A 22,298-nucleotide genomic window follows, 5' to 3' on the forward strand; every position below is an offset into this window, starting at 1 on the left:
AAGGACAGTAAACATCCTTTTTTTAATTTACATGATGGTTTTGTGCAAGACCGTATCCGTAGGTCCTATTCATTCTATATATTATAACCAAGCAGCAATAATTAGTATAATTGTGTTCCGTTTTGAAGACTGGGTGAGCCATATACAATGGCACTTTAAGAAATATTAGCCATTGCTTATGTCGCAAATGCTCTTCAAACCTTGGGAAATAAGATGTTAGATGTTATATATTTTGGTGCCTGTAGTTACACTGGCCCAAACCTCTCAAACTGGATATCTGACAAGTGGATAGTATCTACGCTGATGCACAAGCCCAGTCCTACCACCGAGTAAAATATATAACTATTAATACCTTCAAAGTATTGAGAAATTCTTATAAATTTAACAAATCAAATAAAAGTACGCATTTTTTTCAAACCAAAACTATTTGTTGATAAAACTATGATATTATAAACAATTACGATTTTTACAGGTATTATAATTATCAAGTCCTTTACAATACTTAAGTTCCAACCTATTAATAGATTAAACGCACTAAATATATAACAAGAGCAGTGCGAACGCAGCGACTCGCCTACTGAATAACCGATATAATCCTCACCTGATACAACCGAAACGCCTTAGGAACTCCACAGATTATATGCAGCTTAATGTTTGAAGCATTAAGAACGCTTTGGAACATTCGCGAAAGCAATTATCGATACAAGACTACGACGATACGACACTAAGTTATAATGTATCGTAAGATAATCCTTGATACATTAAATTCATAAAACCACTTTAAATTAAACATCATAATTTAATAGAATACAAATAACTTATTACACTATAAAACCATTTAGCAAATTTCACAATGCTGTTCTTTTGGCGGTTGGATAAAAAAGTTCTACAACAATGAATTCTTTATCATGATTGCCTAAAATTGAACGAGCTACCTTTGATAATATCCACGCGTTCTATCCGCTGAATCATCGGGACCAGAGAAGCATACAAATCTTGCATAAACCTAAAAATAATTGAGTTTTGCTAAATACGGGACACAAATATTGTAGTGCACAAGTATGTGCGCAAACACAGGTTCAATCTCGACTCCAAAACTCTTGTAATCCGAAACGATCGAAAAGAACTTAGGTGACTTTAGTACCTGTGGATCTATGTGTTTTTCAAGACACGAAAATGTAAAAGCTTCCAAATTGCAGACTATAGGCTAAAAGTAAGAATTTTTCGACCAAACAATCAATTACTTGCTATCTGTCCGACCTAAATTCGAGGTCTTGTATCTAGCCACCAAGGCAATCGTTTGAATAAATAAAAAACTAAACTCTTAATTAAGTCGTAAAACGCAAGCAAAAATCATATACACAATTCTGAAAACATGAAATAACATTAACACGAATATATTTTCAGACGGACAGTATGACGTTGATAGAGCTCGAAATGTTTATTTTCACTCGTCAAAATCTCGTCGACGTCAGCACTTCTTTATCATCTTATTTAAAAAAATAACCTCAAAAGAGTCGACGCTACCTCGCCGCTAAAAAATATGGACAAAATTTACTATCTGAAATATGAACCCACACAAGTGGCTTTAATACTTTTCTATAAATTTCACCTTTCTAGTTACTATAATTGCGTTTTTACCTTCCAACATCTTAATAGTCAGAATGTGACCACAATAAGTACAAATCGGACCAACTTACCTTAACTTGCTCTTAGGGCTTCGAGTAAGCCCGTCAGGGAAGTTACCAACCACTCGTCATATATTCTTTAATATTTTGATGTGCCTGTATTTTACTTCTAGGATGTCATAAGAAAATTTGAGAACGAGTAGTAAATCTTAGGCGATGATTTGAACAAGGGGCAACAAATTAATTCATGTTCTTTATTTGTATTTATAATTCACATTATGGCAGTAAAGGAAAACAATGGTAAATGGTAATCGGTCACGTGTATCAACCGCATTTGAGAAGCGTGATGAATTAAGCTCCAAACCCTGTCCTTAAAAGGGAGAGGAGATCTTTGCTCGAGAGTGGGACGTAGACAGTATATTATAGAAAATCTTAAAATTGTAGAAATTTTAATTATATTCTACCGTTTTCGTTTGCGCCTTTTTTGTTAGCGTGAATTTGAATTGAAATCTGAATTTGTCAGATGGCCTGGGTGGTATTAGGTCAGCCTATATATGATTGGAATTTTTAAATGTATATAACGTGCTCATTAAATAAAAGGCATCTGATTGAAATTAATTGTGTCACATAATTAATCGTGAACAATAGTTTTCTACTTGATAGTGACACTTGTGAAGTCATAATAATTAACGTTTTAATATTTAAATAGTTTCCATCTAAGGTTTTTTCAAAAATAAAAACAAAATAAAAGGTAAGGCACTTTTTTTCTGTACTAACAACACTTCAACTTGGATGCAATCATTTGATGATCTTACAAATCAATAAAACAAATTCAAACTCCGATTTGAAATGGTAATTAGGATCTAACTTATCAGATACCTCTTTATTTTTCATATCTTAAAAAAATCCATCATTTAAACGTTATGTAAATTTACATAATATATAAACAAAATTCAGATACAATTTACGTAATAATAACCAACCCGAAAAGTAACATGTTCAATCAATTCAATTTAAACGAGCGATCACCGGCAAAGATGAGCGTTCGAACGAAATTAACGCAAAATTAAAATAGTTAATAACGAAAGTGGATAAAATAATACGATGAAATTTTCGGTTTCCCTGTATAAACAGCGCAATTTAAGCACCCATCGTGAACAAACACTGAATTCATTTATTTATAGTACACTTTGCACTGCACTAACAACTCGGGCGTACTTAGTGGAATGAAAATGATAACGAGCCCACAACGCCTAATTTCCAATTCGCAAAGTACGTAACTGTACTGTAAATGGGAACTTGTCTCGAAAACAATTTAAATGAAATTAGGTGTTTGAATATCCGGTCATATTAGTCAACAGGATTACAAAAATGATTTCATGTATAGTCCTAATAAGAAATTAAATTTAATAGTGAGACTTAATGAACATAGATGACAGATGTTATAGACAATATAAAAATAATATAATATTATAATCAATATTTTCTTTACACAGTATACGAGATTGACATATTGCTGATGGCAAAACCTGTCAGATATTCTCATATACATATATCCCATTTTTTTTCAGTTATCAGTTTCACGTTTCAAATTATCTTAGAAAACCTCAACTGTGTCCGTCGAAACTTGCTTTTCACTTTACCTAGAATGGTTTAAGGGCTTTTATGACACAGAAAATATTAACTGGGATTCTTAAAGTTTTATAATACATTTTTAAGGAACAACAATATTTCAACAAGATTGAAAATAAATTGTACTTTACAAAAAATGGTATAGTTATAAAAATCATCACATTTTAAAACTTGACACTTAACCACATCCAAAATGATTTTTTAATAATTTCAAATGAGAATAATCCATTGCTTTATCACGGTACCCAAGCTCAGTATTACTTGTTTCCTAAAATAACAAAGAAAGCAAATATAAAACTTATAAAATGAGCTCAAATTGAGCTATTCCAGAGGTCCCACATGGCGCCCAGTTGGCCCCGGCTTGTCAACGATGGACGTCGTCTTAACGGTTCAGAATTTTATGTGTGCGGCCATATAGTTGAGTAGCGAGATATAACTATGTTGATGGTATAAAACCTTTTTAAATAAAAATCAATACACAGTTCCAACTGTCATTATAAACGGTTAAGAAGATACCAATGTCACTTCAATTTCATCATTACTATTAATTTACATATATAAGGTACCATCAGAAACCAATAAATATGGATAAATGAGCTTAGCATTACCATACAGTGTGGTCTTTTATCAATAATCCGTTGCAATTTCCGAGCCTTTCTCTTGATCTGATCGAATTAAATTAAACGAAAACACTCAATGTTGATATTCAATAAAGAAATTCGCTTCTGGTACATTTATTTCAATTTAATTCTGTACCTTTGGATAATTTTATATAATATTTTCAAATCATTATGGCATTTTTTTTCAATGAACAAATTTAGAAAAAAATCTCATATTTAGGTAGTAATATTTCAGCACATCATTTACCATAGAAACTACTGAGTCAAAAAACATAGAACGTGTGCCATCTGTTCAACAAAAAAAAAAAAACTCATATCCCGTGAAGCGAGTAAAGGTTATACTAAACCTCCTTCGAAACGTACGAGCAAACGAGTCGTACATCAAGAGTACAAATTTCCTTAACATACATAAATATTTAGCGAGCCCCAACACGTCTTTATAATAAAAACATCAGTTGAACGTCCCTGGAAAAAATAACGGAATATTAAACGCGATAAGTTCACGACGGAACACTATTGTACAGTCAGACGAAATAAAACATCTTTAATGTCAAATTAATTCTTTAATACGCTTTTGTAGTGTTGACTGCATAGATTTGATAACTCTTCTGCTGGGTACAAGGTTTTGTAAAACGGTCAGGAGAATAAACTTGCGTCGTTAAATTACCAACAACTAAATAATCGTTTGTATGCAAAAATTTTTACAATTAGGTACCATGACTTGCAAGAATAAATTTGGTAACCGAAAAGACAAATAAACCTGTTAAGCTTCATTTTGAGGTTCTTCTATTTTCAAAATATTGTATTCTTTAAATCAATAAGCGTAATTCTTTTAATCTCCTCATCCTCTACATCTCCACGTTATCATCACAGCTGAACGCATCCTTTTCCTGGACGCATTCATTATCTTAGACATCCAACACTCCCATTAATACGCGACGTCCGTCGATCTTATATTGATTAATTCATGCCCTCACTGATTTCAGTCGACTTTTCTAGTAAGACAATATTGTAGTGCACGAATATATCCTCAAACAGAAGAACTCTCTATACCTACTCTTATAAATCAATGGTGTCTCGTGTCAACACGACCTTACGTACTTTGTGAAGACTATTATCACTGTCAATTTGTCTCGAGCTGGAAATAGAAACAACTCAAAAGCAACAATAGCCTGTAAATTTCCCACTGTTGGGCTAAGGCCTTCTCCCTTTTGAGAAGAAGGTTCGGAAAATATTCCACCAAGATGTTCCAATGCGGGTTGGTGGAATTCAGAATTTAGAAACAATTGCTGGTACATCATTTATGGATTAAAAAAAACGGATAAAAGAAGTTGTGTATTTTCGGGTATCTGTAGCAGCACGCAGACGATTTAATTAGAGCGCATTTTACTTATAAGAAAAGTTCTGGAGTGAAAATATAAATTACAAGATAAACCTCAAATGAACGTCAAAACTTTTCCAATTACACCGTATGAACATATAGTGTTTAACTTGAAACAGACTATTGTTACTGACGTTACACGGAATGAGCACAATAAATATGGGTGGCGCGAAATAGGCGCAGGTGTGAGGAAACGTCGGTAGGAAGACGAGAACGTGAAAAACTCGTTCGCGAACAACAAAAGAATGAGATATATCCCGGGGTGGCCAGGTGGCGCACTGAGATAGTGCTGACGTCACGTCCCGTGATTTAGATGTGACCCGATTCTGCATTATTTATTGACCGAAATCAGAACCATTTCCATTCACAGTTGACATTAACACATTAAGTTCAAGCGAACTTTCGAGACAATAAATAGTTCATAATGTTTTAGGTACAACTTTAACCATTTATCAAGCGCGTTTTGTAATTTAGTTTGTTTTTCAAATAAATTATTTGTAGATTACTTCAACTGATCAAAAATGGATCAAAATAGTAATCTTCTAATGGATCAACAAAGACCAAATGGACAAATTAAGAATGTAAAGTATGTTTTACCAAATATAATTGACATGTTAAGTGAACCAAATTACTTGGTTTGAAGGCAAAAAAATTCTAACAGAATCAGCACAACAGCAATTGACTTTTTTGAATGTTTTCGTAAGAACGCGCATTATGCGGATGTTAGACCATTACAGACCTCTATGGGATAAAACCAGTATCCCTTCTATGAGATAATATATACACAAATGTCGCGAGTAAAATGAATCGTACTTTTAGGAACTTTTTCATATAAAACTCAAGAAAATCATCAAAGTGACGAATACATTACAAAACAGCGACGTACAATTTAACTTTTCTATTGAATTAAAGTTATTTCAACGGAAAACAGCACCCGCGCCACACGCTCTGCGGTGTAAGCGATTGCTCCGATCTCAGTAACGCATGCTCGACGCGATATTGAAATAAGTTTTAATGGTTGCCACCATTTACAAACTTATTCAATGGCTGTGTTTTCGTCGAGAAGCGGATGGCGGCGTTCGACCAGTTTAAATTCTGATGTTGTCATAGTTTGATCGCGTTACGAATGCGTCTATGGAAAAGTTAGCTATACATGTAAAGTTTCTGAATGTAGATTTATTGGAGAACTAATGAGCTAGTCGAATTTGTTCCAAGTTATGACGTCAACTTCACACCGTAATGCTGTGCAGCTCTGTTCTTTAACACACAGTCTAATTATGAGGCATTTGCTTTCCCAATATTATAAATTCTATCGTTTATGAGCGATAACCTGCTTTACCGATAGAAAATAAATACTGACAGACATATTTTGACAATTCAGTAGAAGATATAATATCTAATTTAAATTTGGAATGACTAATTACGCCAGTAAAAATATTTCATGATGATATAAAACTGGACGTAGTCCGAGTGTTACACTATTTTGAGCTAAGTTATCATACCATGTAAGTTTAATTTTATATGCTGTTGTCAGTTTAGTGCTTTAGTTTCTATAGGTACTAAGAGTTTAAGACTTGATAAAGGAATGAATTTGAAAACTGACGAAGGTTTTCTTACTCTGACTGTACTTACTAAATAAATTTGTGTAATTGATATTAATAAAATCAAATGAAAATAAGACACATTCGTTTAATTAAATTTAGTCCGATTTTCAAGTAGTTGCTAAAACCAATTTATACTCATTTGGTGAATAATATCTAAGAAATATATGAAAGTATTCTATTTCTTATTTCGGGGAATATTTTAATAATGTAATGAACGTTAATCGAAACCTTTGAAAAGTTCTGACGTTATTCTAACAAATATACACAGAATTTACTTCAGACATTTTGTATAATTTAAAATAATTGCAAAGTTTTATGAACATATCGCCTACAAGGTACATCTAAGAGATAGTCTAGGTATTAAAACACAAGCTACTAAATTTTCATGTGACATGTTTGTGCTTATAATACATTTGGTAAACAAAGATGATGAATGTGATCAAAATATATACGTCGGATGTATTTCTGCCTCGTATATAGCTACATGCACAACTTTACAAGACGCTTCTTTTATCTCATCACCAGACTAGCTAGGTAAGCTCATGTCATAAATTAATTTATGTTAATTAATATTATAAATGTGAAAGTAACTTTGTATGTAGGGGTTGGGTGGTGAAAGAGCGACAGGCTCTTTCACCACCCAACCCCTGAACCAAGTCTCATTATATTTGCTACTTGATCTCCAAGAAAAGATACAACTACTTTTTTTGCATAACACATCACAACCGTCAGTGATACAAATTTTAATCTACCAGTATTAGTATTTCTAAACAAACATCTCTAATCCTGAAACTTATTATCGCGTCAACTTGGGTACCTCACAGGGCTCAGCCGCATCCCTGGCCCAGGATTTTATCGGCCAAATGTGGGCCGTAAACGTTCAAATGGTAATGCGACCGCGTCATAAAAACTTTCATAGAAAAACTTAGGGGACCTCGAATGCTATCGAGACGAAGGTTTGATGGCCACTCGTATCAGTATTGAAGTTTAATGGAACTGCTGTATCGGTTTATTGCTTCTTCGGTCCAAAGGTGTGTTTTTCCGTGAATAATCTGATAATTGACATTTTTGCAAATACTTTCAATTAATTTCAGCAGGTCACCATTTTTTGTGACTATTATCAAGTGAAGTAATCAATGAACTGAAATTTCGTCACAAACATAGTGATATCAAGATTGAAAAAAAAAACATTGACGCTAAAATTTTAATATATCTTTTTGTGTTCTTAGTTCTTTCAAAGTTCTTATCAAGAATAAAATCGCTCCAAATCTTTGTCCTTTGCGCCGATTCATTTATAAAATATAGTATAAACATCCTGCATATTACGCTGACCAATCAATATGACCTCGATTCTCGCGTTAGTTCGTCAACTAATACCAAGCTATGAACGACCGGGTATATAATTTGCATAGCTAAAGAGGTCAAAATTTGGCGGTCGAGTTGGCTCACGTGTGGAGCACCCATTGAAGCGGTTAGCAATCAATGACCCGTATAGGCCGTGGAGATTATCTTAATAGCGTCGACGCTGAACACGAATTATGTATTCGTAACGCACAATCGTGCTAAATGAGAAGCCAATCACTGATATCGAGGGCTGCCACTACAAATAATTAATAAATAATACATTTTTAATTTAAAGAATTACTTTGTTTCACAAGTCTGCCAAACAACCTTCTCTTATAATGGGATAAGAGCAGGTTGTAATAAGAGCATTTAGGATCGGACCAGTGTTCTCTTCAGAACAGAGACCAAAATTTGTTATGTATAAACTATAATACTAGTTCTCGCACGCGTTTTAGGGTGCTGTTTGTCTATAGCAACCTATAGTCTATTCCAATGGGAAGAGGAGAAAAGGTAAATAAACAACTTTGACCTTGAATTGATATGTCATTTGCGTTCGACTAGTGAGGTGAAAATAATTGAATGAATGGGTAATTAATGCTAAAGAACGATATATATTTTTTTATTTTAAAAGTAATTTTCCGTCTAAACAAAGTCAGGTCGTAATAAAAATCTTCAGAGAATTCCGAATATGCATACGTGCACATGATACGAAAGATGAGAGACGAATGTCTTTCTTAACATTGTATTATTTTCAAAACTATAAAATTGCTATGCACAAAACTGATCTACATTTCGAGATAAGAGATTATTTTTAAGTAAAATAATTCTTTTAACATTTTTGGTAAAAATATTATTTTTATATAAAAACCTTACTGTATAAAAATAACTTTTTTATCTATCGTTAGGTAACTTTTTACGTTTCTTATAAATATTTCATATTATATATTACAACCAATTAAATAAATGTATTTAAAAAAAATATCTATAATGAATTTTAAAACTAAAATAATATATTTTTTATCTGTATAAATTCATTCGTCTACATTCGTTTAGCGAACATGCCTAGTTGAGGCCTCTATTTTCAACCGACTTCCAAAAGGAGGAGGTTATCAATTCGTCTGTTTTTTTTTTTTTTTTTTTTTTTTTTTTTTTATGTTTGTTACCTCATAACTTTTTACGGGGTGGACCGATTTTGATAAATTTTTTTTTGTTTGAAAGGTAGTGCTTCCCGTGGGGTCCCATTTTTTTTATTTTTTTTTCCGATGATGGTATCCATGTGAAAACGACATAAGTCTTAAATTTGCATTATGTATATGCGCGACTAATAGGTGAATAGCTGAAAATCACGTTAACCAATTTTGATAATTCTTTTTTTATTATAAAATATATACTTCAAGGGTAATTTGGTGAAAGTTTGGTAAGGTTCTGAGCACAGGATCCATGACAAAGTAACGGAACGGAAGGGAACGGAACAATTTTGAGGAGCACGCTAGCGATACTCGGTCGAATCTTTTATTTATATGTTATTTGGATATTTGAGTCACCTTCCGTAATGTGGTTATGTTTATGTCATTATCATAGTCGAATATTATAATCAACTAGCTACCCACCCCGGCTTCGCACGGGTGCAAAACTGATACTAAATATACTACAGAATTTGTTTATATACGACATCACATCGCAAACTTCTAAAATTATCAGTGTTTCTTTACTATATTGTTCATGTATTATATACACAAACCTTCCCCTTGAATCACACTATATTTAAAAAAAAACCGCATCAAAATCCGTTGCGTAGATTTAAAGATATAGGGACAGAGAAAGCGACTTTGTTTTATACTATGTAGTGATGGAACTCCTATACGGCTCGCAGTTAGGGTGCGATATGGGGCAGAATTTCTTACTATCTTTAATCAAATTTTGTGTATGTGATGTGATGTCATATGATGTACGAAATATAGTTGGTCTTTTTCAAAGTTTTTTTGCTGAGTTCGATTACAGCTCTTTCGAGGGATCCTTGTAGTTTACGCCGCGTGACGTATTAAATCCGCATTTTCGAAAGTCTATTTTTGCTTTATTCGCAAGTTTCCTTTGAAATTGTCCTCGAAGTAGTTTCTGACTCATATAAGCGGAACGCTTAATCTATCCATATTAAAAAAAATTAGTTAGTCAACATCAGCTTCACTTAAAATCAAAAAATAAATAAAATTTTAACAAAAAGAAAAACCGACTTCAAACAAAACACTATTTTAAAACAAATGAATATGCACGAAAAAGTAATAAAAATAATTGCGTATTCAACATATTTTTTAGAGTCTTCCTAAGTTAAATGAAATGAAAAATATTAGACTACTTAAAAGTCGATTAACGATTATATCATGTAGTTATAATTATTGTTATATTTGGAGTCGGTGTCACCCAATAAAACCCTACAGTATATCTATCAAAAAACAATACGAGAATACTTTGACAAATATGTTTTTTACAAATTACCTTTTACACAATAATATACTGGATCAATCAAGGGGCTCGTATCGCTTCTTTCTTTTGATTGTTGGGGCAAGGGCACCGTGGCTGACACCGGCTCCAAATATACCAATAACTATAACTACATGATATAATCGTTAATCGACTTTTAAGTAGTCTAATATTTTTCATTTCATTTAACTTAGGAAGAGTCTAAAAAATATGTTGAATACGCAATTATTTTTATTACTTTTTCGTGCATATTCATTTGTTTTAAAATAGTGTTTTGTTTGAAGTCGGTTTTTCTTTTTGTTAAAATTTTATTAATGTTCGTCATCGAGAAATGGCGTTTTGAATGTCGACAAAAATGTTTTCGTTACTTTGGAAGTGAAATTAAAGCGGATCTATGTAGTTTAGTGAAATATTGTTGTATTACAAATTAAGATATATTAATCAAGAACTGTTTGTAGTTAATCATATAGTGGAATTATCAACAAAATACTTTTGATATTGAAAAATACGGTATGTTTTGAATGTTTCCTTTTGTCATTGGAATGGACTATATGTCATTTCTTGGAGTTCAAGTTTGCTTCAATCAAATTTCATTAAATTCGGTTCAGCGGTTTGGTCGTGAAAGAGCAAATGGACGGACAGGCAGACTGGCTTTCACATTTATAAAATTATATGTGATACATTTTTAACTTAAAGAATTCCTGTGTTTCACAAATCAGTCATGCAACCTGCTCTTATCCCATTCGTTTGGGTTCGGACCAGTGTCCTGTAACATTGCGCGAAAAAAGATTTTGCAGGCTTTTACGGCTGACAAAAATATTTAGTACAACATCGGCACGGTATAAAACAAGGATGCTCCCATTGCACCTCATGCTTTCCTTTTTTTACTGTCTAAAATATGGGAGTCAAATCTTTTCAGAAAAGAGACCAAAATTTGGTATGTATAAACTATGACACGCCAAGGCTTCACACGGATGCATTGCATTAAGAGTAAAAAAACACTGATAATTTTAGAATAAACCTCTAAAATTATCAATGTTTCTTTACTAAATTGTCCATGTCTTATATACAAAAACCTTCCTCTCAAATCACTGTATCTATAAAAAAAACATCACCAAAATCCGTTGTCTAATTTTAATGATCCAAGCATACATAAGGACAGACAGCGATACGCGACTTTGCTTTATACTATGTAATGATGATGTATTGTTAATCAAAGGAGTGTTTTGTACCAAGCATACATAATATCCCATAATTATTATTTACAATTGTCAGCGTGCAGAACCCTATCCCATAACCATTCAAACGGTAAACGGCAAGTATTGACGTGACAACAGACCGAATGGATTTTCGTAAATACGTTACTAACGATGACGACCGTAATGAATACATTAATATATAACCATAATGATTTTATTATTTTAGCCGTACTCGCAAATAAACCACAATTTGACCGAATACCACCTACCATCACTGTAGGAAATAAATGTTTTTAAATCGTCAATAGGACGGAAATAAATAACTTGTATCTTGTGTCTCTAATGGTACTGGGTCACTGAGTCTAACTTGAACGCAACCATAGTACTAGTTTAGTGCTAGAAGTTATTGATGAATGGATCGTAAGGCAGGCAGAAGCTGGATGCGAGTAGCCGGAGAAAGACCACAGTGGGGTGCACTTGAAGAGGCCTATGTCCAGCAGTGGGATAAAACGGGCTGATGATGATGATGGATGGTAAGGATGGAAATTGAGAATTGACATCTCTTGTGCCTGTAATGACACTGAGTCACTCAGTCTTTGAACTTGAACTCGACCACAATAGTACTGTTTATCTGTAGAATAAAAAATCACTAGGTGTTGCCTAATCGCAAATGACATAATGTAAATCAGTTATTCATTATTAAAACATATCGCTCATATGTTTACTAGCTAGACTTGTATATATGTTTATCGGAAGAACGGGAATCGTATTAAGTATTGTCTATTGTTTGTCCTGCTGGGCATTTAAATAGATCGTTATGGAGAACATAACTATAGCGTCGATTGAACAAAGACAACACGACGAAACGGACACAGTCTTGTCCACGACATCCAAACGACGGCTGATAAATGATAAAGTAATTAATTGCGTGACGCGTTACCTTCCTTATAATCATATATTTTGATTACTATCATGGTTTAGTGTATACTGAGTACAAATATTACTATAAGAAGTAACTAGCATGAAGGTAAAGATGAACAATTGTGAAAATCTAATAATAATAACAGACCAAGAATAAAAGTAGAAAATAATGTTTTAAATGAAGGTAAAAAGTGGCTGTTACCTTATAAGAGTCTCACTGGGCTTAGACTTCCTCGCTCTTTGAAAAGAAGGAGCTTATCCCAAACAAAAACAGCTAACACATATTTTTATATATTTAAATATTATCATCTTTTTTGATCACCGGTTTTCATGGGTACGCCACTCTGAGGTCCCGGGTTCGACTGGCCGAGTCGATGTAGATTACCATTAGTTTTCCATGTCGTCTTGGGTCTGGGTGTTTGTGGTACCGTCGTTACTTCTGATTTCCATAACACAAGTGCTTCAGCTACTTACATTGAGATCAGAGTAATGTATGTGATGTTGCATATTCATTTATTTGTAATTCAAGTACGTAATACGTAATCGTGGTTTGTTCATATTTTACACAGCAACGAAGCTACGGAACCATGATATTGCATAGAGAGATGTACGATATTAGAGGAAACGTGTAACGCGTAACTCCACTACACGGACGCAAAAACAAAAAAAAAGGGATCGCGTAAAAATTTTTTAAAAACGATTTTTTAATTGGATTCTACCCGCGGCAGGGAATTCGTGGTATTTAGAAAAACCGGCAAAGTGCGAATTGGACTCATAGAGAGGATAACGTATCGATATTTCCGGGTATAAGTAATATAATATTCTGATGTCAGAAATTGAAAAATCAATAACGAAACCCTTTAAGCCCAGATTCTCCCAAACCAATAAACCGACAAAATAAACTGCGACATTATTCAAAGGGACCAGGAATAGACAGACAGAGGTACGGAAACCAAAAACCTACAATAAGTTTTATATTATAGTTCCCCTTTCATTGCCAATATGTACGGATCGACCAAAATAATATGATTTGATATAGACGATTACTTCACAAGGAAACTTCACAATGAAACGTTTTTGAATCGACGATATTTAAATACTACCACCATTTCTTAAAGCAGTCTCCAGCGAGCAGAAACGGCAAGAAACTCGCATTGATCTTTTCAAATAAACAGATTTACAATTGTCTTTTTGTAATAATTAGTATCCTGTGATGGAACTCAAGCCTAAATAATAAAAAAAAACTCTCATAATAAATAATAAGATTCATTTATCAAATTTAGTCATAACAAACTTTTAATTTTGTAAATGGTAAATTGATTATATTTCCCGGCGTCTTATGTATGCGTATACCATTGCCCAAAAACGTTCTCTGTGCCGTATACAAACGAATAGTAGGGGTTACAAGTTTATTCTTATTTCTTGTATTAATAATACTATACAGCTTTTTTGGAATACTTTTGTATATTCTTCTGTATAAGCATAAGAAAAATATATTTCTGTAGATCGGCATCGTTTCAGAAGCGACAGTTACCTAGCCTTGTTATTACAAACGTAACGAAAACCATTCCAGCTGACTTAATTAGAAGCAGCACTATTATTGGAATTTATATAAAGGAAAGAATCTCAAGACTTATTCAAGATACCGGGGGTATTTTAGCTAGCATTGTACTCGCCGGCTACAATAAATAATACCCCGGCATTATTATTCGAGGAGGTCATCAAGGGAATGAATATTCCGCGTCTAATGGAGCCGTGCTTTCATTAAAACTTACATAATATGCCCGGTGCGCGTGAATAATTACAACACTTCTTCGGAATATGAATGAGACGCAATGGACGAAAACATTGCATTCTGAAGTTAAGCTTAATAATCTACGGCCTATTAAGCCTGAGTTAGTACCTCCCTGTAATGTATTGTAACTAATTTTAAAAATATATTTCATTTCTAAAATAAATAATTACACAATCGTTGTTTATACTTCATAACATCTACCAGCATTTGCCACCTGATGGTAAGTGGTCACCACTGCCCATAGACCTTGGTACTGATAGAACTTTAAAACAATACATTACATGTCAGACGGACTTGCACAAACACCTACCACCAATTAACACAACATTTATTTTTGTGCCACAAATATTTCGACATTCCAAAAACACGACGCAGCGTTTAAATTATTATCATTATATTCGTTATTGTTTGACTTAAAAAATATTATATTAAGTTTTTAACACTATAAAATTAGTACAATATATATGTAAACTCTTATGTTACTTTTATTTCCTGTGTCATAGGAGTAAGTCTGAGTCTTCATTTTTATTTTTTGGATTTATATGTAACACACTTTACACTCCATACTATTTTGTAATGAAATAATTATTTAAATCAATTTAAAATATTTAAAAATGGAAAAATTAAAATAAGCAGATTAATAAAATAGGCGTCCCGGTTTTATTACACGATGTCTTATCTGAAAGGTAGGAATCAATAATTATTTTTTATATAAACATTTTATAATATATTCATAAAATACAGAACATTATTTGAACGATTATATATAATAAAACGAAAATATATGTATGTAATATTATCGAGAATATTGTACATTAATATTATAAAAAAATATTAAAACTCATTCGATACAAGACATAATTAATTGTACTAAACATAAACTAGCATATTCTATGGAGAACTGGCCAACTAACGGTACTATTCAACGATACTATAACCAAACAACTGTTCAAACATGTTAAAGTGAAAGAAAAGTCAGAGAACGTACTATAATTTCATGTCACACTTACATGACGAGGTGGCCGAGTGGTTAAGGCGTTGGACTGCTAATCCAATGTGCTCTGCACGCGTGGGTTCGAATCCCATCCTCGTCGATATGTATTTTTGATCATTTAGTTTATTACAGAAATAAAAGTTTATTTATAACAATTTAGTAATACAGACATCAAATTAAATGAAACCTGTAAAGTAAACGAAAAAAAAATCGAAATCAAAAAAAGAAAATTAATAAGACCGATCAGTATTTATAAAATTTACAAATAACAAAGAAAAAAAACAGGTCAATGACCTTATAGGTTTAGGAATATAATCGTGAGAAAACCTCCACGTGTCGATAGGAATTCTGATAAACAGCCTGTAGTAGGAAAAGAAGGATTTTGTTCACAATGAGAAACGGGCTTTAACATTTGTCTGTTTGTAATACTGATTTTCAATTAATTCATTATATTCAAAGGTTTTGTATCTTACAACGCGTACATCGTTTTGTGTTTTTTTTTATAGAACCGTCTAACGAGCAACCGCTCTATAAATAGTTTTTATTCCATGTTATCGTTGATTTCATTATATATTCCACTTGTTTAAAATGTAAATTTTATAATGTTTAAATACATTATTCAATGTTCGCTTTAAAACATTATTTTTCTACACCGTTTGTTTTGTTGCTTAATTTATTGAATATGTATTTTAAATTTCGTTTCGGAGGTATTCTTATAATTCTAAACAACTTGACTGTTTTCCTGATTTGTACTTTAGGATAAGCGGCACAGTTGCTGAATTATACATCCATACTTTTTTCATTTATATTTTTTTTAATACCGTACGTAAAAAAAAAATCATATTAAATCATACTAATTACTCATCGATTTAAATAAATTAGCGGAACAAAAAGCCTTAGTGTGCTAAAATACAAGGCATTACAAGTAATGAGAAAAAAAACATTACGCTGATAACATAAAAATACGACCAAGAACAGTTCCCAAGTCATTTCTAAGAGAATACGTACAAACGCCGTGAGCGCAGCGACGACCCGACTTCTAAAGGAAATGGCTTTGTTTCCGGTACAACTCTATGCGAAGTGAAATTAAATAAACGAATTATAAGTACAGCTCCGCCCTTAACCGGTAATAGGGTTTCGTGTAAGCCTATCGATAACCGCTCATCAGATATTCGCCCGTCTAACAGCGAAATAGTATTACTGTGCTCCGGTGAGCGAAACATTACCACAGGTACGAAAGGACATAACATCTTAGTTCCAGAAATTATTGATACATTGTCAAAGTAAGGGACTGTTAATATTTACAACGTACGAATAAAATCTACAAAAAGCCCAGACAGCAGGTATATACGCCCTTTCCACGAATTTTGTTTAAAACATGATTACTTTTAATACTTTGAAGTTAAGACATTCCCTATTAAAACCATATTTATTAGTAAATATATTTATTGCTTCAAAACAATATATATTTTTAAATATTTAATGTTAAATTAAAATCAAATAATCAATCTAACATCAAAGAGGTATTGCCACAAAAAAAAAATATTTAAACGCTCACTAGAAACTCGCTTGATTATGTAAAATATTTTATTCAAGGCTTTAACAATTATTACAAGTGATTGCGATGATAACCGGAACGTACATTGACAGTTCAATGAGTTGAATACATAAAACAATACTTGTACTCGTTTGTCCAGTAGTTAGCTTATACGGCTGGAGATAAGGACCTGGATTCAATTCCGAAAGAAGCACCAATTATTTCAAGAGTTTTAAGTAGCGAACAACAACTTATTGATTATTTTGTTTATGTGAGTACTAGCAACCCGCCCCGGCTTCGCACGGGTGCAATACTGTTACTAAATATACCACAGAATTTGTTTATTAACGACATCACATTACAAACTTTTAAAATTATCAGTGTTTCTTTACTGTATTGTCCATGTATTATATACAAAAACCTTCCTCTCGAATCAATCTATCTATTAAAAAACCGCATCAAAATCCGTTGCGTAGTTTTATTTAAGATTTTATCGCGACTCGCCATTAAAGCGACTTTGTTTTATGCGATGTAGTGATTTCGTTTCTTTATACATACATATATAAAAAATAAAATATTTTAAAAGTGCTTATTAAAATTTAATAAACAATATTTAGATTTTGAACATGAAATAACTTAAACAAACAGGCCGACTATTCAAATTTACCTATTAATTTCTGAGAATCTTGCGCAGAAATCCGGGTTCAGTATAAAAATTACAACACAATTTCGGTTCGAAGCTAAAGAGTGCGTGCGAACAATTCTCTAAACAAAGCCTCCCCGCGGATGGCTACTTAGGATAAATTGAGTTAGATAAGAAACCTTTTAAGTTATAAAGCCTAATTACCTCCGTTGTTGTCTGAAGCCGCTTATTATTTCATCGCGATCCAACGCACTCGCGTTCGTTATTTTTATTCCGGCATCGATAAAATGTAAATGATAAATTTATTAAATAATAAAATATTTAGGGTTATTACATGGAAAAATTATCGACCCTAGACTCATAGACCCTAGCGTACTTCAGATGTCGTTAACTATCTTATAATACTTATAATATCTATAACATAACTTCACGATTTAAATTATCCTTTTATGAGATTACATTTTTTTTTTTACTTTTTATAGTTATGTTTGTTGCTCCACGAACATGTTACTTTAAGTTATATTTATTTTCATTTCACAACGTAGCATATCAATTAAACATAAACAGAACAAAAATTAATAAATATAAGGAAGAAGAATAATAATAAGAAGAATTTAAGGTACACAGGCATTCTAATATTTTTAACTTACTTAAACTTACTGGTCAGAAGTAGGCAACTAAGTTAGACCAATATATTTGTCTAAGCTATTTTCTTGCGAGATTTCAAAGTAGGTACGACATTTCGAACAATATATATAACATTACATGTAATCTTGTAACTTATTTAAATAACAGTACATTTTTAAACCGATCATATGTTTCAACGGTAAGCTTTAATATAGTCCGTTACACGAGTTAAATATAGAGAAACAAAAGGACAATCATTAAATAATGGATTCGTACGAAATTGGTAATTTTGATGAATACTTTATGATAACGCAGTTACGGCGGGAATCGCTGTGACGTCATAACAGTAAATTTACCGTTTACGAGCGAAGTTTGTCTGATTCGTACTTTATGTATTAAAATATTCGTCAATATATAGTTCGCGTGCTCTTAACACTTTAATACACTGCTAAAGCAGTTTCTAAAACAGTTTATACACTTATTGTATGCTGCGACAAATAGAAGTTATTTATTTTTGATTACAACAAACATATACTAATCTTTAAGCGCGATTTCGCACGCGTTTTCAGCTTATTAGTTCAGTTCAGTGGGTACCGTATAAAGGTAACAGACAGACAGATAGACAGTGTTACCCTCACAATTATAATAATTCATAAATATATAAATAATATATTGATTCAAATTACTGTTATTTTTTATTAGCCAGGAGTGATATCCTTACAATAATTTGAAATTTCTAATATGCAATTCCAATTATTGAAATATTGGTAAGAATAGGTGGCACTTATTCGATGATAACTGGATCAAGCCCTGTCACGGACGAACTGAGTTTTCAAGTCAATTTATTCACCGGGCTGAATAAAACCTTCATACTCATTTGACGACCTCCGTAGTCGAGTAGTGTACACCGGTTTTCATGGGTACCCCACTCCGAGGTCCCGGGTTCGATTACCGGCCGAGTCGATGTAGAAAATTCATTAATTTTCTATGTTGTCTTGGGTGTGGGTGTTTGTGGTACCGTCGTTACTTCTGATTTTCCATAACACAAGTGCTTTAGCTATTTACATTGGGATCAGAGTAATGTATGTGATATTGTCCCATATTTATCTTACGCTGGAACTCCATCCTTCTTCTACAGGAGACACTTTCCATCACAGGAACATTTAAAGGCTATTACTTTTTATTTCAATTAATATTCAAGATATTCTGAATTAAAATATCAATCAAGTCCGGATGAGGAGAGACGGCTAGTCAACTGTTTTTGTATTTAATTGAAATATCGTGTTATTTAAATTGGGTATGTATATTTATTTTCATGTGGAACGAGGCTCGGGTCAGAATTAACATTTTTTTTGTATTACCGCTTTTATTTGCGAAATGAAAGCCGTTCTATATGCTATTTATATTAAATATACTACACGAATTTAATCGAATTTCGTGACGCTGCTTTTTAATTTAAAATAACCTTTTTTATTTGATCACTATTTTCCCATAGTTTCACCCGCTATTTTTGCAGATGTTAGGTACACATTTACAGGTTAAAAAGATACTGACTTGGTGGTAGGGCTTTGTGCAAGCCCGTCTGGGTAGATACCACCCACTCATCAGTTATTCTACCGCCAAATAACAGTACTCAGTATTGTTGTGTTCCGGTTTGAAGGGTGATTGAGCAAGTGTAACTACAGGCACAAGGGACATAACATCTTAGTTCCCAAGGTTGGTGGCACATTGACAATGTAAGGAATAGCTAATATTTCTTACAGCTTCATTGCCTATGGGTGATAGTGACCACTTACCATCAGGTGGCCTATATGCTCGTCGCCAAACTATACCATAAAAAAAAAAAACCTTTTGAGAGCTAAGATATGTATCTATGCTATGTACCTTATACCAGTTACACTGGCTCACCCACCCTTCAAGGCGGAACAGACTAAAACTAATTATAATCACTGTCTCTGTGCGAAATTATATGCGATAATGACATCAACGGTTAAATAACGAATAACAAAGCACACATGTGTAATGCGTAAGTTTACACATTTACACACTATTTGAACATTCTCGTTCTTATTTTTTTTTTTTTTTTAGTTTTTTGGTTATTGGGGGAAATGTTCGCCGTGACGGCATACGAGGACATATATATACATATATTATATTTTAGTTATAAATTATTGCAACAAGCATCCGTATCAATATTTCCAGTCAGCTCGTATCAGCCTAATTTTAATTTGATTAAAATGAACCTTTTTTTTGTATCCCATCCCCCGTCGAGCACTTGTAAATTTAAAATTTCAAAGGCGAGTTAATTCATTTCTGCCGCAAGTGCAGTACAAAATTTATTTTCGATAGATCGTAAAAAACATTTGTTATTCCGTGATCCGAGTTAGTGCGACGTTGAATATTCAACTCTTTCAATATTTATAGTGCGAGCTATGTATATATTTGTATTGAAATATAGTTAAAAACACAATTCAATTGAGGTTTCATCTGTAAACAAATATATCATCGTTCAATTTTTTTCAATCAAAATTCAAATTGAATATGCTAATTCTGAAAAAAAAACGACGAATTGTTTCGGGTACATTAAGAGGAGGCAATTTATTCAGCTGAGTCAACCGCCCATCATAAACCAAAACCCACGTCCTGTATCATAATAGTGAAGACATAATCACGATATTAGTCATAGTAACAACCTGTATAAACATATATCAGCTAGGCTAAATCTAATCTCGCGAAAACATTTATTTCTCTCTGCGGATACAATGCGAAATAGTTTTTTCCTATATAGTAACACTGTTTCGCTAACCCTTAAAAGAGACTAAAAATCTTAAAAGCCCTACCCCGAATGAAAACATGGAGGTTTCCTCAAGATATTTTTGTTACGAGCACGAGATCATTTATTGACCAGCAGTCTACCAACTACTATCACCTCCACTCCTATAAATATACATATTTAACACATATAATAATATATCAATGACTTGACGCCCAATTAACATATTTGTATGCAAAACACTCCACTACATAAAAAAAAATCATAACTGATATTCAATTTATACGGATCATAGTGAAATCCCTTCAGAGGAGTAATAGCGTACCGGCTCGTAATGGCCGTTCCACTGAATTTAATATTACACAAATTATCACATGATTAACGGAGCCGATATTATCGAAATTGCTTTTAAAACCGTCGTGTAAATAAATGAACGAGATAGTGGTGTCCGATAGACTTCGTTATCAGCTGTATAATTAAAACTTACAGATAATTTTCGATACGAGGGCGATTAAAACGCGGCGCGGCGATTAAGTTTGTCACGGGAAATTACCGGCACGCATGCGATACCAGTTTACACATGAAAACATCACACCGGTTCCGAACTGTTTACTGAAATCGTTATTTGATCGAGGTCATATATTAATGCAAAAGTGAATTTGTTATATCACTTTTTTTGTTATCTGGCTCATATGATATGATGACCACCGCCCATGGACATCTACAACAACGGGGAGCTTGCAGGTGCGTTGCCGGCCTTTAAGGAAGGACTACGCTTTTTTCTTGAAGGTTCCCAAATCGTATCGGTTCGGAAAACCGCCGGCGAAAGCTGGTTCCATATAATGGTTGTGCGGTTGTGCTATATACATATATGTAATGTATAATGTACTTTTTATTGGGATATTGGTACTACGGATAACATTTCTATTTTAACTCGACCTCTTCTTGAGCTACAGACATGACATCGCATCAATATATTCAGCAAAATAAATATCCCAGAATCAAATGTTAAAAAATAAATGTTTTTCAAAAAAAGTAACTACTAACCCATTAATGAATTTACTGAAACAGATATAATCTATGCAATTAATACCGACACTTAATCATTACCAACATGTTAGA

General features: G+C 32.9%; 1 protein-coding gene and 1 non-coding gene across 6 annotated transcripts in view; one reads left to right on the forward strand and one right to left on the reverse strand.

The window, feature by feature from the left end:
• LOC124534735 (furin-like protease 2) overlaps nt 1–22,298 on the reverse strand; it is a 285,263-nt gene that overhangs the window by 46,577 nt on the left and 216,388 nt on the right. The window lies entirely within an intron of this gene.
• On the forward strand, nt 15,615–15,696 carry Trnas-gcu. The gene has a single exon. It is a non-coding gene; the product is annotated as a tRNA-Ser (tRNA).

Source organism: Vanessa cardui, chromosome 13 (assembly GCF_905220365.1).
Source record: "Vanessa cardui chromosome 13, ilVanCard2.1, whole genome shotgun sequence".
Classification (NCBI taxonomy): Eukaryota; Metazoa; Arthropoda; class Insecta; order Lepidoptera; family Nymphalidae; genus Vanessa; species Vanessa cardui.